General features: G+C 44.8%; 1 long non-coding RNA gene across 1 annotated transcript; it reads right to left on the bottom strand.

Moving 5' to 3' along the window:
* Nucleotides 1–1,351: 1,351 nt before the first annotated feature.
* On the bottom strand, nt 1,352–15,469 carry LOC120841064. Its single transcript, XR_005715688.3, has 4 exons — nt 15,400–15,469; nt 14,752–14,800; nt 12,605–12,814; nt 1,352–1,411 (listed from the first exon to the last, which is right to left on the bottom strand). It is a non-coding gene; the product is annotated as an uncharacterized LOC120841064 (long non-coding RNA).
* Nucleotides 15,470–16,965: the final 1,496 nt, after the last annotated feature.

Genomic DNA, 16,965 nt, shown 5'->3' with positions numbered 1-16,965 from the left:
GAAATTAGGCGTTGCTCTGGCAGTTATGGCTGAAGTATGGCACCAACTTTGGCGCTCCTCTGGCAGACCAGAGAAATGCCAAACCTTGGCACGCCCCGAATTCCCAGATTAGGACTTACTATGGCAGTTATGGCTCAAGTATGGCTCCAACTTTGGCACTCCTCTGGCGTACCGGAGAAGAGCCAAACTTTGGCATGCCATAGGATCGCCCAACTAAGGCTATAGTTAGGCACCGTACTTTGGCACTGATGAATGCCATGGTGCAAAAACCTAACTGCGCCAAAGTTGGGCCCTTATGTTTGCCAGACCTTTGCCCAAGTTGGGCATTCCTCTGGCGTGCTACCTGGGGAATATACCATGTACCGGACATTTTCAACAGTCTCCCTGAAAGAGTGTGGGACCTGGATTCGAAAAAAAAAGTTGAAACAAGCCCTACGAGACCTAATTTAAATCAAGTGTGCCTGCACGAACCAGATTCATCTTCTGGACGTCTTAAACTGTGCTCTAAATATTTTTTTTCTTAGGCCAGTGATGGGAGTTTTATTACAACTCAAGTACCGTGGCAGCTTGACATGGACCTGTGCTTCATTTTTTTAATATTTCGATGTATGTGTGCGTGTTCTTCATGTAATGCGACTATCCACATACCATCAACTCTGGACTCTAACTTTACCAATGCTTCAATGTTATTTTTTCTTAAAACTTGTGTGCGTGTGTTTGTGTGTCTTATGTGCTGATGCACTCTTCACAATGTTGAAATTAATTGATTTATAACTTTACTACTGGTGGTTTAGCCACACAAGCCAATTCTGGCTTCGGCAGACCCAAATCCTACTTCGTCGCATCCGAAAATAAACCATATACCGTTATTATTATTGTTACAACTAGGTGACTGGTGCGCGACCAGAAAAAATCCTCCTGGTCCGGATATCGGTTCCGGGTTCCATACCCGTACCAGGCGGATTTTTTCGGTCGCTCAACAGTCACCTAGCTGTGTTTGGAGATTTGTTTTTGTCCTCTGTCCCTCTTGTTCCCCTTCTCCAGGGATTATTTTCGTCAAAATTATTGTTGTCACGATAATGTCGGACCTCCAGGAAAGTGTGCAAACTGATTTGAGTAGTACGTAAGCGGCGGAAATTCAACGGATAAAACGTCAAATGATTTCGTCCCCTACGAAACTGTGATATTTCTGGCAAGGGTACGTTGAATCTCTTAAGTCATAAGAAAAAACTCCCGATTCTGTAATATTTTTGTTTATTTAAACACAAAGACGCAGCCTGAGAGTTGCAGAAAACTAGATGAAATTCAGCGAGGCGGCTTGAGGATCGCCGAGGCGTGTTAACGACCACAAATGTCCCTCCAAAGGATTCACATCGGGAAAGCGCAGACCGAGAAAGGCGAGGGAACACACCTGTAAAGCCGGCAAAAAAACTGCGTCACCTGCAACATGAAGAAAAGGTTCCAGGACAGGGAATTGTACGTAACGAGTGACTTGTACCTTTGTACTTTTTTCAGAAACGAAGGAACGACTTAGTTATTTCTGAGGAGAAAGCCCGAGTAGCATAATTTTGTTACTGTTTAATGAAGTAACGAGTGACGGTGTTCAGTTGGCGAGGGGGACGTCTACAACACAGTGTCCAACCTAGTTCTCACCCCGGCTGGGGCCTGTAATTTGCACAACGAGAAAACGCTTGATAGGTTATTCAAAGATGTGCACCATGATATGTCGGTGTAGCAACGGTTATCTCCGCATGAGCGCGTTCACACGCCAGAAATCATAATGACAGGAAGCTGATGCTGTTTCATAAACACAACGGATTCAGAGTAACCAGAAAATAGCGCGTTACCTTCGAGCTGAGACAAGGCGTTTCTTTTGAATCGTAGTAATGAGTAGTGTACTTAGTTCCTTTTCGAGGAAGTACTGAGTATGAGAATTTAGTTGCTATATTTCAGCCACGTGTCTGGCAGAGACATTAAATTTCCCGGTTCCTTGCCGTGCGTCGCACATGAACTGCCGCGACACAACTGAGGTGCTGCACAGCTTGCTGAACAAACTCTGCTGCACACAGCCGCCAAATTTAGAGGACAACTTTTCCGCTAAATTTATGGAAAGGTTTCTACGTTTCAGCCAGGAAATGCTGCGTACGCTTCCACGATAAAAATTCTGGAAAATCTTCACTATATTTTGGTTGAAAACAAATTTTCCGAGAAACGACTCGGATCCACGTGACGTCATGTGACACGATGCAGTCGTGCAACTTTGTGACGGTACGTGCCACGACGACTCTACATGGTTCACATCCAGGGAATCTGCTGCGAAACAACGCCGATAACGGCTTCAGGTGATTTATTTGTGTTAGAAGACTACGGAATCAATAATTTCCTACAGCGCCACATATATTTTTAACAAAATAAAAAAAAAAACTACACTGCTCGAAACCAAAACCTAGACTGTACTGAGGAGCAAGAAAAAATATCGAGGACAGAATTGGCGGAAATCACGTGGCTGTGCAACTTCTTTTTGTTTTTTTTAATCAACTTATTTAGAGCTTCTTAGAAGCCACAAAAATGTGTATCATATTTCTCTTCTATTGTTAATATTATGTGTGTGCCTTCGATGACCTAAGACTTTGATTATATTTGGTGGTTGTGTCGAAACCATAGAAAACGGCTCGTAACCGCGGAGAAGAGAGTGAGCGCGACTCAAACCGGCCAGTTCTCGATCGGCGGTTTTCGGGCGGAAAGAAAACGAATTTCGAGCCGCAAACTGTTTTTTTTTTCTCGGTACTTGGGATCTCATATGTCATGTACAAATAAAACCTTGGCGAGCAAAAATACCCTGCCAGTGCCCCTTAAAAAGGGAGCTGAAAAGGTTTTTGAATTAAAACAAACAGTAAATGTTGAGGTTTAGGCATCTATGGCTTAAATTTTATTTCGAACTTATAAATAGCAGGGTCGTAATAGCAAATTGAAAATTCGACGTCAACTTGCCTATTGCGGCGCGTCAACAGTAGGAAAGCGCTAAACTGGAGAGAAAACCATGCCAAAGTTACGTCATTAGCAAGGTCAGTTAAACCTTGCTCACCATTAACCTGACTCTGGGATGCCTTCAATGACGTCCCGACGCTCTGGACAGATAACAGGCGGAAGAGAGGGAACCCGTATTTAATTCGTTTTTTTATTTATTTGCACACCTACATCGCCTGAAGAGGCATTATAGTGGGGAAGGGCACATACATAAAATGTGTACACTACAAACACAAGATGAAACACAATTATTCAAGACGTAATGAACTGCGGTATTTAGAGGTAACATTGAATATTTTTAAAAACAGCTCTGATAATGCCGTTTCAACAATGTTCCTTGGCAGGTTATTCCAATCTTCAATGGACAGCGGGAAAAAAGAACATTCGGGAACACCAGTTCTGCTGCGAAATGGAAATTTTTTTTTAAATTATTTCTTCTCTCTGATACATAGGACGGCTCAAAAACATACTTGGACCTACTAATTGCGCTATGGATGTAACCAAACCAACAACGCGCGCGAGTTAAGGCAAGAATTCCCCATGGCTTCATTAAACTGTCGTTTTGGGTAGTGAAGAAGAACCTGTCTTTTAATTAATTTTTCCTCTAAATCTAACAGGCAAACTAACTTTAGCACAGAAGTCACGTGAAGTCAATATCCCTTAAAAAGTTAGCAGGAAACTAAATTGGTTTATAGGTCACGTGACATAAATTCTCTCGCTAAACTTAGCGGAGTAAATTAATTTCTGTGTCGGTTTCGTGACGTCGGGTCACGTGACAACAAATTTTTTTTTTTTCAAATTATAATAGGAACAATAAATTGATTTCTGGGCGACGCGACATAAATTTCCTGTTAAATTCAATGGGAAAGGTACGGACGGACGGAAAAAACGTTTGGATTGAGGATTTCGTCAAAATACATTTCATGCAGGGTGGAAATATTTAGGTAATTCAGATTTACTTGATTTACATCAGATAATTTGGACAGGGTGTTAATACCTGCCGAGGTTTTTATTTGAACATGGCCTGAGAGCCCACCTACCCAGAACACGATTTGTGGTTCAAAATTGTTTTTCTTTCCGCCCGGAAGCAGTCGCTCGAGAATTGGCAGGTTTCAGTCGCGCTCACTCTCTTTTCTATGGTCACGTGGCGGTAAAACTATGTGCACCAAATATGTTCAAAGTCGAGGGTCATCTAAGGGAGACATTCAATATTAAGAATGAAAAAGTACGTGAAATCCTTTTTCTTGGCCTCCAAAAAACTGGAAATGCGTTGATAACAAAAAAAAAAAAAATATGAGCAGATAACAGGAAGTGGTTGGAGTTCCTGAGGAACGAGAACTGTGTTTTTCAGCTCCGGTAAATAAACAAAGCATCGCAGAAAGCTCTAACTTCGTGAGAATGTGACGCTAGCGGTTCGAATAGAACTCGAAAGTTCGAGAACATGACGTCACGTAGTTCAAAAGATAATTAAGAAAGATGAATCTTCTCTATGAGCCGACGTCCAGTTAAGCCTAATATCGTCAAAACAAGAAACCACACTGTAGGCGCTTGTAGTATCTAATTCAATGGAAACACAAATTGTCAGCAGCGAAGAAAACAACATCCTCTTTCTGGCTGAAAACATTTCTTCCGTTTACCTTTCACTGAAATAAATGCGATATGCTCTCACCGTGTCATTTCTTGTTTTAACGATATTAGGCATAGGTAGACGTCGGCTCATATCGAACATTTGCTTTTTTTTATTATCTTCTGATCGAGATAATGCCTTGTTATAAAACTTTTCCTTTCTATCTCAACTGCCAGCGTCACATTTCCACAGAATGTTAGACTTCCTGGGATGCATACTTTGGCTGCCCTGGCCGAAAAAACATGGCTCGCGTTCCTCGGAAACTCTCTGTACTACATGTACACCTCATTCTTCCCCACCCCTGCTCTTCTCAATCTGTATGAGCATCGTACCGGCGTGAGGTCGTGCATTACTACTGCCTGGTGTACGTTAAAGACACCAGGCTATAGGGGTAGTACTGAACTTAGTTAAATTGCTCATCTAGAGCTGAGAGACAAGTCGCCCGTTGACGCAGACTAAGTTCAGGCCGTATAAACATACTAAGAATACTTGCTGTATCGCGTTTGCACAGATACGCCTATGCGCAGAAATGTGGCCACGGTCGGCCATCTCTAGCCATGATAATAATATGGCAGACAACGCTGTGGCGGCAGGCAGGCTGCCATAAAGATAGCCGTGGGTCTAGCAGATTGTACCATGGGTGATATTTCGTGCTTAATGTAAATCGCTCGACGAACCAAGCAGATTCTTGAAACTCAGTGGATGCGACAGAGGAAGGTCGATTATGCCGTCATGTTGTGCGGCGCGCTGTTTAAATCGCCCAGATCGCGAAAAGACAAGAACTTACCATCGGCAAGCATTCAGTGTTTTTGTGACTATCCTGGCGCGTAGTGATACGCTGGGGTAAAAATTATTTATTTGTTCCCAAGGTTTCCACGAAGTCGCCCTGCCACCCTTCAGCCAGCTGCGGGTGGAAAATGTGTACCCTATCTAACGGGCGGTAGATTGCGCCACCCTACTATTATGGTGTGGCTAGAGATAATATAACACTACCAAAAATATGGGCGATCGTGGTGGCATTGGCCGCACTCGCGGAGCGGGCGAACGCGAGTGAATCCAGCAAAGAGTCATAGTGATCAGTGGTTATTCTCAATATAGCGTCGTAGCTGGACGACGCTATACGACGCTGCACGACGAACCAACACTGCAATGGACGTGGGGCCGCTACTTGGGAAATGTTCGTCTTCCCTCGTCCCGAGTTTGTTTTATTCGTTCTTTTGCCAGTCAATGTTGCCAAAACGCTCTTCAGTTCATGTTGTTCGTAGTTCCGGCGAATCGATCTTCAAGCGCAGAACGTCGAGCCGAAGGGACATGAGTGCGAAACAATCGCACGATAATGGGTGCACGCAAGTTCGTCGTCGTTGTTGTCTGCTGCACTCGCCCAAGAAGCAGAGAAAAAAAAACGCGGTCGGCGGGAGCCACGTGACTTCTGGCATTTCCTCGTCTACATTTCTCCCTCCTCCTTAATACACATCGTCCACGGGTCTCGGCCATGAGCTTCAGTGCTCATGTTTCGGTTTCATTTTCGAGCACTTCAGTTTTTATCTTTATTAAAAGTATACCTGACTCTATAGCAAAATATAGATTGGGTAGTCTCTTGACACCATATTCAATAGCCCGGTGAAGAATAAAAAAATAAATTTTGATTGCTACGCGTTTCTTTCTCTTCGAATCACTGTAACTAGACATGGTGATTTCCTATGACTACCTGTATTTTTCAACTTGGCAGATTGACTGGTACATTCGTCTGATAACTAAAAACTATGCGGACGAAAGCGTTACTGGAAATCTAAAGTTCAATTTATTAGACCGACCTCGAGAGTCAAGTTCGTTACTCCACAACTGCAGGCAGAGATTGGGAAAACTATAACCCCGCTGGAGCTCTCAGAGAGCCCAGCACGAGACGGCCGGAGCCATCTTGTGCCATGACGCCTGTCTCCTGTGAACTACAGTTATGGAGGCGTCACGCATGCATGAAACGCTTAGTTAGATCGATCTATTAACAACATTTATTTCTGTAATCCCCGCCATATTTGACCGAAAAGAGCTTGATCTTAACTGTTCTGAATTAACCTGACACTGGAGTATAGAAGAAACATCAAAAAGTAGAAGAGATCGAAAATAGACATGGTGACGTCTAAAGAAACTTGATCTTCTTTTAGAGGGTCAGAAAAGCTTCGCTTGACGTGTCGTTCTTGTCGAAGGACATCCTTTTCTAGTTTCAACTTTTTGTTTTCGCGTTTGGATCTTGTTGGTCTAGGCCGTCATGCAGCCGATGAACTTATGGTAAGGTAGAACGAAAGCCCTATACAGCTCTTCCTTGCTTAATGATTTTTTTTCGAATGAAATAAAAAATGTGGCTGCATATAATAAATCAAATATTAAACAAACAATGCATTGTTTTAATTATTTTTTGCTGGAAAGGTTTGATTTAAACCATTATTGTAAAACTAAGCTGATTTAAATCACAATTTAAATTATATTGATTTATATTCTTCACCCTGATTTCATGCTTTAAAGAGAAGCTGAAAAGGTTCTTGAATTTGAAGAAATAGTATAGCGGAGTGAAAGCTAGGAAAAGTGGCGTCGCCAATGGGGTCAGATGATCCTTTCTCGTCACTAAGCTGACCCTCGGATGACGTCAATGACGTCACAACACTCTGGATAGGTAGCAGGTGACAGAGGGGATTGTCGTATGCCCGGAGGCGATTGCTGCACGCATATTTCAAAATAAATACCGTTTGCGTTTTCTTCTCCCGAAGATAAGTGCGATGACCAGATTACTTAGAGTGCTTGAGCTTCCCTTTGAAATAAAACGCGATGGAACGCAAAGCTGCCATCCAGAAGTCGGTCAGGTGTACTTTGCCTAAAGCCACAAAATAATACCTATGCCAAGAGTAGCGAGATTACGGTCAGTCCGCAGGTGAGCTGGTGGAAGTTTGCCAGGATGATTTTAACCCAAAACTGGAACCGAAGGAGAAGTTCCTTTTTTGACAGTGGAAAAGAAAGTAACAGGGGACAGATAGCGTCTCAAACTCCGCAAATAATTTTAATCAATCAACCTCCTTATACACAAAACTACAACCGCAACCAAACCACCGAAAATCCTGTTTTTCAAGGTCGCGCGCAGAACACTCACCCACGTTATAAAACGAACTAAGTGATGGCTGGTACAAAACACAACCACCTTTCGGTTTAGACAAAAAACCTAAACAGCTAGAGGTCACAAAAAAGTACAATGCTTTTGAACTGCGACATCAACACAGTGATACGTTTGGTTGGTTTGGGGGAATCACAGTGTGTGTGTGGTGCAGGAGCCCCGGGTAAGTCGAAGGAAGCACGCATGTCTCGTTAATATGGGCCCCGTTAATATTGATGCCCCCCTATGAGGACGCCACTTTCGTGGACAGACTGGGAAAATACATGCATTTTTGTTTCGTTATTATGGACAACTTACATTATGGACCATTTTTGTTTTACGGGAACGGAGGTGTCCATAATAACGAGACATCACTGTATCGTCCCTTTGGTCCCTGATTTTCTTGTGGGCGCAGCCATTTTTTTTTCCTGGAAAGACTGCGTTATTGGCGATAGCTAGCCTTCGAAACTCCGGATCCCTCGGCTTGGAACATGGTGTCAGGAAGTTTAAGTAATGCCGTTTCGCTTGGCGCGTCAGACTGGTTTAACACTTCCGGGGGACCGGACAGCGTTTTCCGCGATTTCGCCTAAAAGATTTTTTTTTCTTTTTTAACTGGCAACAATGATTCGTAGTACCGAGAGGGTAGAAGTGCCGTTACGCTGACCCGTATAGCTTCGCTCGTGACTCCAGGCCCAGTATATACACCAACGCGCTGCTTCCAAACAAGTCCGCTTCGGGTGCGCAGAAACCAGAATCCAGTGAAGTGAACCGTCGCGTGCGCTGTTCCGACACAGCGCCACACCAGGGGTGAGCCGTCAGAGACGCGTGTTGGTGGCATGCGGACCTCAGATCTTTTTGCTACACTGTTAGCAAGTGCCGTGTATTTGGTGAATATTTGGGGTGAAAAACACGCTATTTACACAAATTACCATAAATTTACACGATGAGTAACGGATAATACGTTCAGATATCATGCGAGGTTGTAAAAAACGTGTTTTGGTTCGGTCATACACGCATAACCGTGTAGCCGACCTCGATAACACGCATCGCCTCCGGCGACTACCGCGGCATTGCAGGCTATCGAAGCACCGGAATGCTTGGGGACACACTTAGAAAGGACCGTCGAGACAAATGCCGCCGAAAGAAACATGTCTCGGAAACAGATATGCACCAAAAGCAATTACGCCATGTCGCGGGACGTTGGCGAAACCCGCGCTTACCGTGGCTCGCCGCCATTTTCTGGTCGATGGCAATGCGGCTTCCCTCATGTCGCCCATGTTTGCATTTAGTTTAGGGCTCTTGATAATAGTTTCTTACACACCACAAATAAAGTCATGGGTCCAATTATTCGTTCCAAACAGTTAAAATGGATATAAAAAGCGTGTCCTCGATGTGAACACGTGACATTGCAGTTGGTTTCGTTTTTGCTTCAACCTTCAACTGCAAGCGATCTGGCCACGGCGCAAGTGCAACGCCGATGTACGCTGGAAGCAAGCGCCGGTTGGCTTTCGTTCTTTTTGTTTGACTGGAGAAATTTCTGGCAGTCGCTATTGTTTTGGTTTGACGGGACGCGAGAAGCTTCGCATAGAGCTTCGCAGTTTGCGAGCACATAGTGAAGACGTGACCGGAGAAGTGCCCCTGTGACGTTCCCGGAAGACGGAAAGTACCATTCGTCGTGTGTGCTTTGAAAGCGAGGGGAGTCACGGGTCCACGAGTGCGCAACCACAAGCCAAGGTTCACGACAGCGCTGCGTTCTTCGGCGATCTCGTTCTCTTTGGGGCAACACGGCGATGCGAGAAAGGGCCGAAACGTTCGTGGTGTGTGGTGCGGTGCTTGTAGGTAGAAACCCGCACTAACGCGGAGCTCATATTGGTTGTTGTGGGGTTGCGTTTGGCGGGTTTAGCCCCGTCGTCGTCAGCTGATCCGGTCCAGCTGGTCGGGGAGGACGCAGCGAGCGTTCTTAAAAGTAAATCTTCCTTCGTTCCGTTTCAAAATGTGGAAGATTCCCGACGCATACCGTGAGTAAAATGCTGCGGCCGTTTTCAACAAAATTACGTCGTTTTAATCGAACAAGGGACTTCGGATAGTTTCCCTAAATCTGCCGTTTCTATGCTTCGTGTCGTTAGACTGCATTTGCACAGCGACGTGTTCGCACAGCGACGCACACCGCTCGAGTAGATGATTCGGTCCCGCAAACGACCGGTTATACAGAATTTCAGGGAAACTTAAGACACCACCGATGTTTTCCTGTAAATCTCGTGTGACTCGTGTGAGTTTGTTGCGCTCATCATGCGGTGTGAATAAACTATAGGGCAAGATTTTCTACCTGCCCACAGATCCATGAACTGAGACCAATTTTTTACGTAGAGAACATAGTGGTTTTCCTTTACATTGGGAAAAGGCCCGAATATGTCTCTTTTCCCTCTGGCACTGCCCCAAGTTTCAAGTTGCAGTTTCAGTAGACATACCTACTAACAGGTACAAACTGCTCTAAAGCAGGTAAAAGACTGGAAAGTCAGGACGGTGCGGACACCATGTTTTGCGCTTCTCGCAAGGTGACTGACGCTTTTGCGAGGTATGCGGAATATGCAAACGATTTTGTTATGCCCTTTGTTTGCGTCTCCAGAAAAAAGAATAAGATTATTTACAAATTTAGGCGCAATCACAAGCCAAGATTTACGATAACAGTGCGTTCGCTTCGGTGGTCCGTGTAGTGGTATTATACGCTGCTTTCTGCAACACCGCGTCATGACGAAGAGCTGGAACGGTCACGGTCTGTGCTGGGCTAGCGGTTGACAGAAACCCGCATCGCCCGCATCGGCACCGAGTGCACTTGGGCTGTTGATGCTCGAGCCTTTCATACGCGGCTTGTCGCCAGCTGATCCTGCTGCTCGACGGTGAGGAAGCGGCGAGTGTGACCTCTGAAGTAAATGTAAATCCTCGTTCATCCAGTTATCCAGTGTCAAAGTGTGGAAGATGTCCAACGTGTACTGAGGGCGGGAACTACGAGCGTTTTGCCTTGCTTTTATAACCGAAACCAGAGCAGCGAGATAATTGCCTTGCGTACTCCAAAATGACGCAAGCAATATGTTTCAACAGGTCGAGTACGTCACCGCGGATGTAGGCGAGACTGTGCACTGTTTAAACGCTTGCAGTATCCACGAGTGCTACCAGAAAAACGACGTCAACAGAGAAGGAGCTCGCGATTTTAGCATAATGCAGTGCCACGGGCTCGTGAATTTTCAATGTAGCTACATAAAAATATTAAAAAAAAAAACAAAAAAAAAACGCATCAGCGCCACATTAATGATCACGAATAACACCGGTCACAAACTCCCAAGCCTCACCGCTTCGCTCGACACCAACACGACAGACGACAACAATCTGCATCAAAACGCCCCAAAAGTGAAGGCGTCTGCTCCCGTACGCGTACTACAACTAGCGGAAGTGAAGTGTTGGGCGGATGTCCTTCACAATAATATATATAAAAAATGCCTTGCGCAAGTATAATTTCCATTGATTATTGAATACGTACTGATAAAATCCCAATCATTTGTTTTTCTATCTGATTCAAGCGAGTCGGACTGCTCATAACACTGGTCGACCATGAAAATAACAAAAATTTGAACTTTTTCATGGCCGGTTTAAGATTTATTGTTAGTACATCGTTGTTTTTCGCAAAGGACTAATTTTACAGATTTTGCCTCCATACTTTTTAAATGCAAACAGTTCTTACATACTGCTGTCCATTGTGCCGTGTTCTGTGTCTTCTTCTATAAATCGGTAACGGTCAGCGACCAAAGAGCTCACCCGTACATGTCAAGCATATATACGCCGCGGGGAGAGTCCGTTGTTAGTGTTGTTAGTGTTAGGAAGTGTCGGGCGTAGTGTCGGTGTTGTGTTTGTGTATGTGTCGCTGCTGTGTCCTACGTGGTGCTCGTCTTGTCTGTGAGGTATGTAGAGTAGCAGTCTACTCGTGATAGTTCCCAGCGTATTAACCCACTCCTGCTTTTTTTTTCATTGGTTGCTAGAAATCGCACTAGGTGGCGCAAGTTACCGCCCGATTACAAGAGTTTGCTTGAGCTATTTATCCATGTAAATTCAATATTCGTTTTTTTTTTTTTTTTTTTTTTTTTTTTGGCTAGCGGTTTTGTCGTAGCTGCCGACACCACCGACCGCCGACGATGCACGTACGTACAGAGCGCGACACTGTTAGCGCGAACAAGCGATCGCCGGTTTTTCCAGTTTCTCTCTTTGTAACCAAGGGATGTCATCCAAGTTATTATTGCTACGGAAAGAGCTCATTTAGTTCTATAATGTAAGCGATAAAATTTCGTGCGCAATAATACTATTTAAAAGTAAAATGCGAAAATGCGCCGACGTCGTGTTCGCGCTAACAGTGTCGCGATGTGTACCTTTGCACGTAGCTACGTCCGCCGCTCGGAGACTGTTTACTGTGCATAAAAGACATCGAACGAGAACGAACGCGTCCTGTATGCTTTCAGTTTGGCTGAAAGGCGCGGCTGGCTGGGCTCGTCCCTCGCCTGTTCTCGGCTGCTGGCCGCCATGTTTCACAAGGAACACGTTGAACCGTGCTTCTCGGAAGGCAAACACGGTATAGCGTGTTAACTTTACACAGCACCTCATGTGTAGACGAAAAACACAGATGGCTCCGTGTAAAACGAACACGTTTCGACGTGTCCGCTATGGTTCAACGGTTTACACGTCTGGGCGTGTTATTTTTGCTAACAGGGTAGAACATTGCCATGGCACAGGTCACCCAAAAGGAAGGGGGGTTGTTGTGAACTTACGTCGAATATGAGCTTATTCAATGTCTTCCGCCGGAACGGGTGAGCTGCCGGCTTCGCCGATACAGTAAGGGGGGTCACATACGTAGCCAGTGAGGCAGCAGTGCTGATTGTCCGAGCAACAGACTGCATTCTTCAGGGGACAGCAGCCGGCATTGCACTGCGTTTCGGTGCCAGGGCATGCTCCGCCACCGGGGCGAAGTTGGCTCAGGGCTGTCGGGACAAGTTTTATTTCAGTATCAGCCACGTATCTTGGCTGCTGATACTAGACGCTGTTTGCTATATTGAACAAATTAAAAAATATCGCCTAAAACAGATATTAATGCCATGAACACTTGGGCATCGCAGTTCTTTGGGACAAAAATGTGCTTTTCGCCTGCGCATTTAGTGCCTTAAAATGCCCGAAGAAGCCAAGGTAGAACCAAAAGTGACCTTTTCGGCCCAGTCTGGGTTTTGCTCAGAATCGCCTATCAGAAGCCAGAGTTAGTTCTGGTTGTTGCAAAACGTGGGTCAAGTGAGGCGTTTGTTTCTCTAGCTTACTGCTTATGTATGCGAAAGCACATGGTGGGGTTTCCAATGAACAGCGTTTTTATATAAGAATGCTATGCAATGTGACATGCGGCGAAGAGATTTGGAATGTATGGGGTGTTTGTGAGAGATCCGAACCCGGCTTTTCGCACCGCAAAAGAAACTGGACACCGCGGAGAGCTCGAACTCCGTCAGAACGTAGCCCCAACCTTTCGAGCAAGATGCCAAGGTTTCAGCACCAACCGTGATCTTACTCAGAAGTTATAAGTGATTTTTCTTTTAATTTTAATGGTAAAATGGGGCCCACTTTTGCCCGTTTTCGGTTACGGGGGCCATAGAGCTCCATGTATACGAGAGCTCCGTGGCGCTCGGTGGGAAACGCTGCGAGTCACGCTGGGGGCGAGGCTGGCGAAGGTTAGGTGGCGCTGCGTGTATCAACTAGTGATGACGTTTGGGGTGGAAAAGGTCTTGTCTTCTAGGTTGTATTGGTTAACACCCTCCCTCCCGATCATGGCGCTACACCATTATACACCGTTTCACGATAACTTGGCGAACTGTGGAAGCTGCGGCTTCCGCGGTCCAATAAGAGCGCCGGAGCAAGGCACGTCATAACACTCCATGGTCGAGGCCACGGGGGCCTCGTTACCGCCACGGCCATAGCGCCGTCCGCGACGAAAAGTAGTTCTAGGCTTCTTTTTTTTTAAACAGCAATGGAACTCGCGCGATTCCATCTCTAACTAAAAGATACGAAGAATAAAGAATAAACAATCACAAATTAATGTGTTTTAATTATACTTGAAGCAAAAAAGTGACGCCACATCTGTATCCACTCTCGATTTTTTTTTTCTACTTGTTGCGCCGTGGCCGTTGCTGACCGCAGCCGTGCAATCGGCCGTTTCCACTCAAAACATCGCATTGCGCCCTGGCATTAGCACCTGACACCAATTCGCGGCTAAATTGAGCGTATGGTTGTCTCATGAACTGTTCCCGAAGTGCTCGCTATTCTAGCGGACGGAAATGTTGCTGCTGTGGACGTTCATCCGAAGTTAGTTGGTTTCGGAGCAGGCGACTCTTGGCTAGCAGACGACAGGCGGTTCCTCCGGGCCACGCGCCTCGCATTTGGTGTAGTGACACACATTCTCCCCTTTCGTCTAGTCACGTGCATCTCTCTAACGTTCTCATTGGACCGCAGAGCCGTAGCCTCCACAGTTTGAAAAGTTATCATGAAACAGAGTATTGTCACGCACGCTATGACGTTTGGGTGTGATTAAAACAAAAAAAAGGGGGGGATGTCTTAGTTGGAATGGTTTGTATACACCACTGACACCCTTTTCAAATGTAGATCTTAATAATTTTGAAAACACGTTCTGCGCTGACACCAGGGAGTTCGAGCAGATAGTTTCTATGCCTCCGATAACGATACCTGATAGCGATGCGAGGCATACTCAAAGAGTATCGTTATCAGAGGTATTGAAACGACATACTAAAATTCTTTATTGCCCTTCGCTGCTCAAGGTTCGGTATTAGTGGAGCTGTCAAAGTGCGACCTGAGATACGTATTGGGAATCTAAACTCGGCGTACGGCGTTTCTAGTTTTTAAAGAGATATCATGTGGCACGTACCGATAATGGCAAAGAGCACACCAGCTATAACTCTCCTCGGTGTCATGATCTGCAACATATGAAATATTTATGAGGTTGTGTCGAGCGACAATAGATTAACCTCAAGATATCTTACCACGTGCTCGCCTGGCGATAAAGCGAGTCCCGAAAGGGAGATAAAATACATAGGTGAAATATTTTTCTTCGTAGTATAAAACCTGTCTGCGTAACTTTTTTTTTGTATTCCTTCATTTGTTAGGTTAACAAAGGTGTCTGCTTAGAACTTCACATTTTGGTTAAAAAAATAGGCAAGAGTTAAAAAAAAACACTGCTCCTCGTGCAGAAAAAAAAAATTAGCTCTAGCAATAATTTAATTTCAGAAGGACGAGAGTTCCTCGACAGTTTTCCTGGCGTTTCAACAAAAACAACACCAAACAGCGACGAATCATTAAATGACTCTCCGGCCTCCATTGAGCTGTCGACAGTTCAAGGGTATGTGGAGGATCTTACCGTCGCTCCCCAGCGAACGAGATATTGCTTAATAAGGAGGCTGAAGCAAAGATGCCTGAGAAGTAAGGCACGCCCTGCATTTATTGAGCTGTCAGTGACAACGGCCGCCTGGGTATTGCTATGCCCCTGTCATTTGAGTGAGTGAAAGTACCAACTTACTTTGGAAGATTTCGATTAAGTGCCTGCACAATATTTACCCCAGAAGACGCTCTTCTCGTCAGCTGGTAGCATGCAGTCGGGGCTCCGACCCTTTATAGTCTGTAGCAGCTTTACAACAGCAGGACAGCTCCCTGCTCGCCATGATTGGTGGTTTCCCCCTCCGCACTCTCCTTCTCTGCAAGGTTCGCTCTGCGAACCGTTCAATGCGATTCGAAAGGAAGAGGGTTTTGTCGGAGCATCTGTTCCGCTATTGCTATAGCCTGCTACAGACTACAGCTCTCGTGGTTTTCAAAGCGAGCAATCAAACAAAAACGCGGTGATAAAAACTAAAGTGTAGGCATGACGAGAAAAATACGTTGATGAAATGCCTTTCCTACCTTGTGAAATCTATGAAAGTGGAATCTAACCATTAATTTTATTACTTTTTTATTTCTGCCTTTGATGATTCGTTGAGGTCTCAGAGGGTCCCACTAGCACGTGTATTGGACTGAAGCAGCCTCAGGAACAGCAGCATTCTTTTTTTTTTTTTTTAGTAAACTGAGATTTTTAATTTTGAAGATTTCAACGTACCTCAACAGGTACAGCCACATAACCGGTAAAGTAAGAGAAATCCTTGTTCACCGATGGTAGTAATTTTAACAAAAAATAAAAAAAATACGACTGTTCAACGGTTGCTTTAAGAACGCAGTGTGAGACGGTTTTAACGTCGGAAACGTTTGCAGTTTGGACGCTATATATTGCCTGTCTTGGCAAGAAGAGAAAACACGCCACCTTGCCTTAATATCCCAATTTTACTTTGTATTTCCAAAGGAAAAAAACAGACTATTTCTCGATCGGCGGCTGTCATCGCGGTCCTGGAAACCACAATCTGACGTCATCAAGGGGTAGCTTAGTGAGCAGTGGAATGTTTTACTCAGTTGATGAATACGTTTTAAAGTATCTTTTAGTTTAATATTAAATGTGTTGAAAGCTTGTTACTATTGCCACCCAACACTTACTAAATTTCTATGGGCCTATTCACCCCAAATAAACAAGACCATCTCTCCTCTACTATCGGCCACTACCGGCGATGCTGGCCGGGTGCGGTGTGCTGTTGTGACCGAACCGTAGCTTGAAAAGTCAAGAATCGCAGAAAGCGTTGAAGACAAAACTCAATCGCAAACTTGATGTACCCTTAATGACGGCACGATGCAGGTGACGCGAGAGAGAAGGTATAAGAGTTCGGAATACCACAAAGATTATTGTGTTTCATTTTTTTTACCCAAAAACGTAACGCGCCAAAACAAAAATAGTTTCTTTCTTTAATGCTAGAAGTGAGAGACACTATTCCGCCCATACGCTAAAATATTTTACACGCTTTGGGGTGTAAAAACGCTGTTCCAGTGACTTTCCACCATTACTAAACCCTTTCAGTACCGTTACTGCACCATAATACGCCCTTTTCGATCATAGAATAGGGTTATGTTGCATTTAACACCCTTTATCTTAAACGGTGTAAAAAAAAAAGGTTGCAAGAAGATATATGGTGAGGCGAACAACACTTTCGCCGCAATGACATCCGTTTTA

This window comes from Ixodes scapularis, unplaced genomic scaffold (genome assembly GCF_016920785.2).
Source record: "Ixodes scapularis isolate PalLabHiFi unplaced genomic scaffold, ASM1692078v2 ptg001274l_1___fragment_1__unscaffolded, whole genome shotgun sequence".
In the NCBI taxonomy this organism is placed as follows: domain Eukaryota; kingdom Metazoa; phylum Arthropoda; class Arachnida; order Ixodida; family Ixodidae; genus Ixodes; species Ixodes scapularis.
The sequence above is the reverse complement of the archived record's forward strand: the minus strand, read 5'-3'. Positions and strand labels throughout refer to the sequence as shown.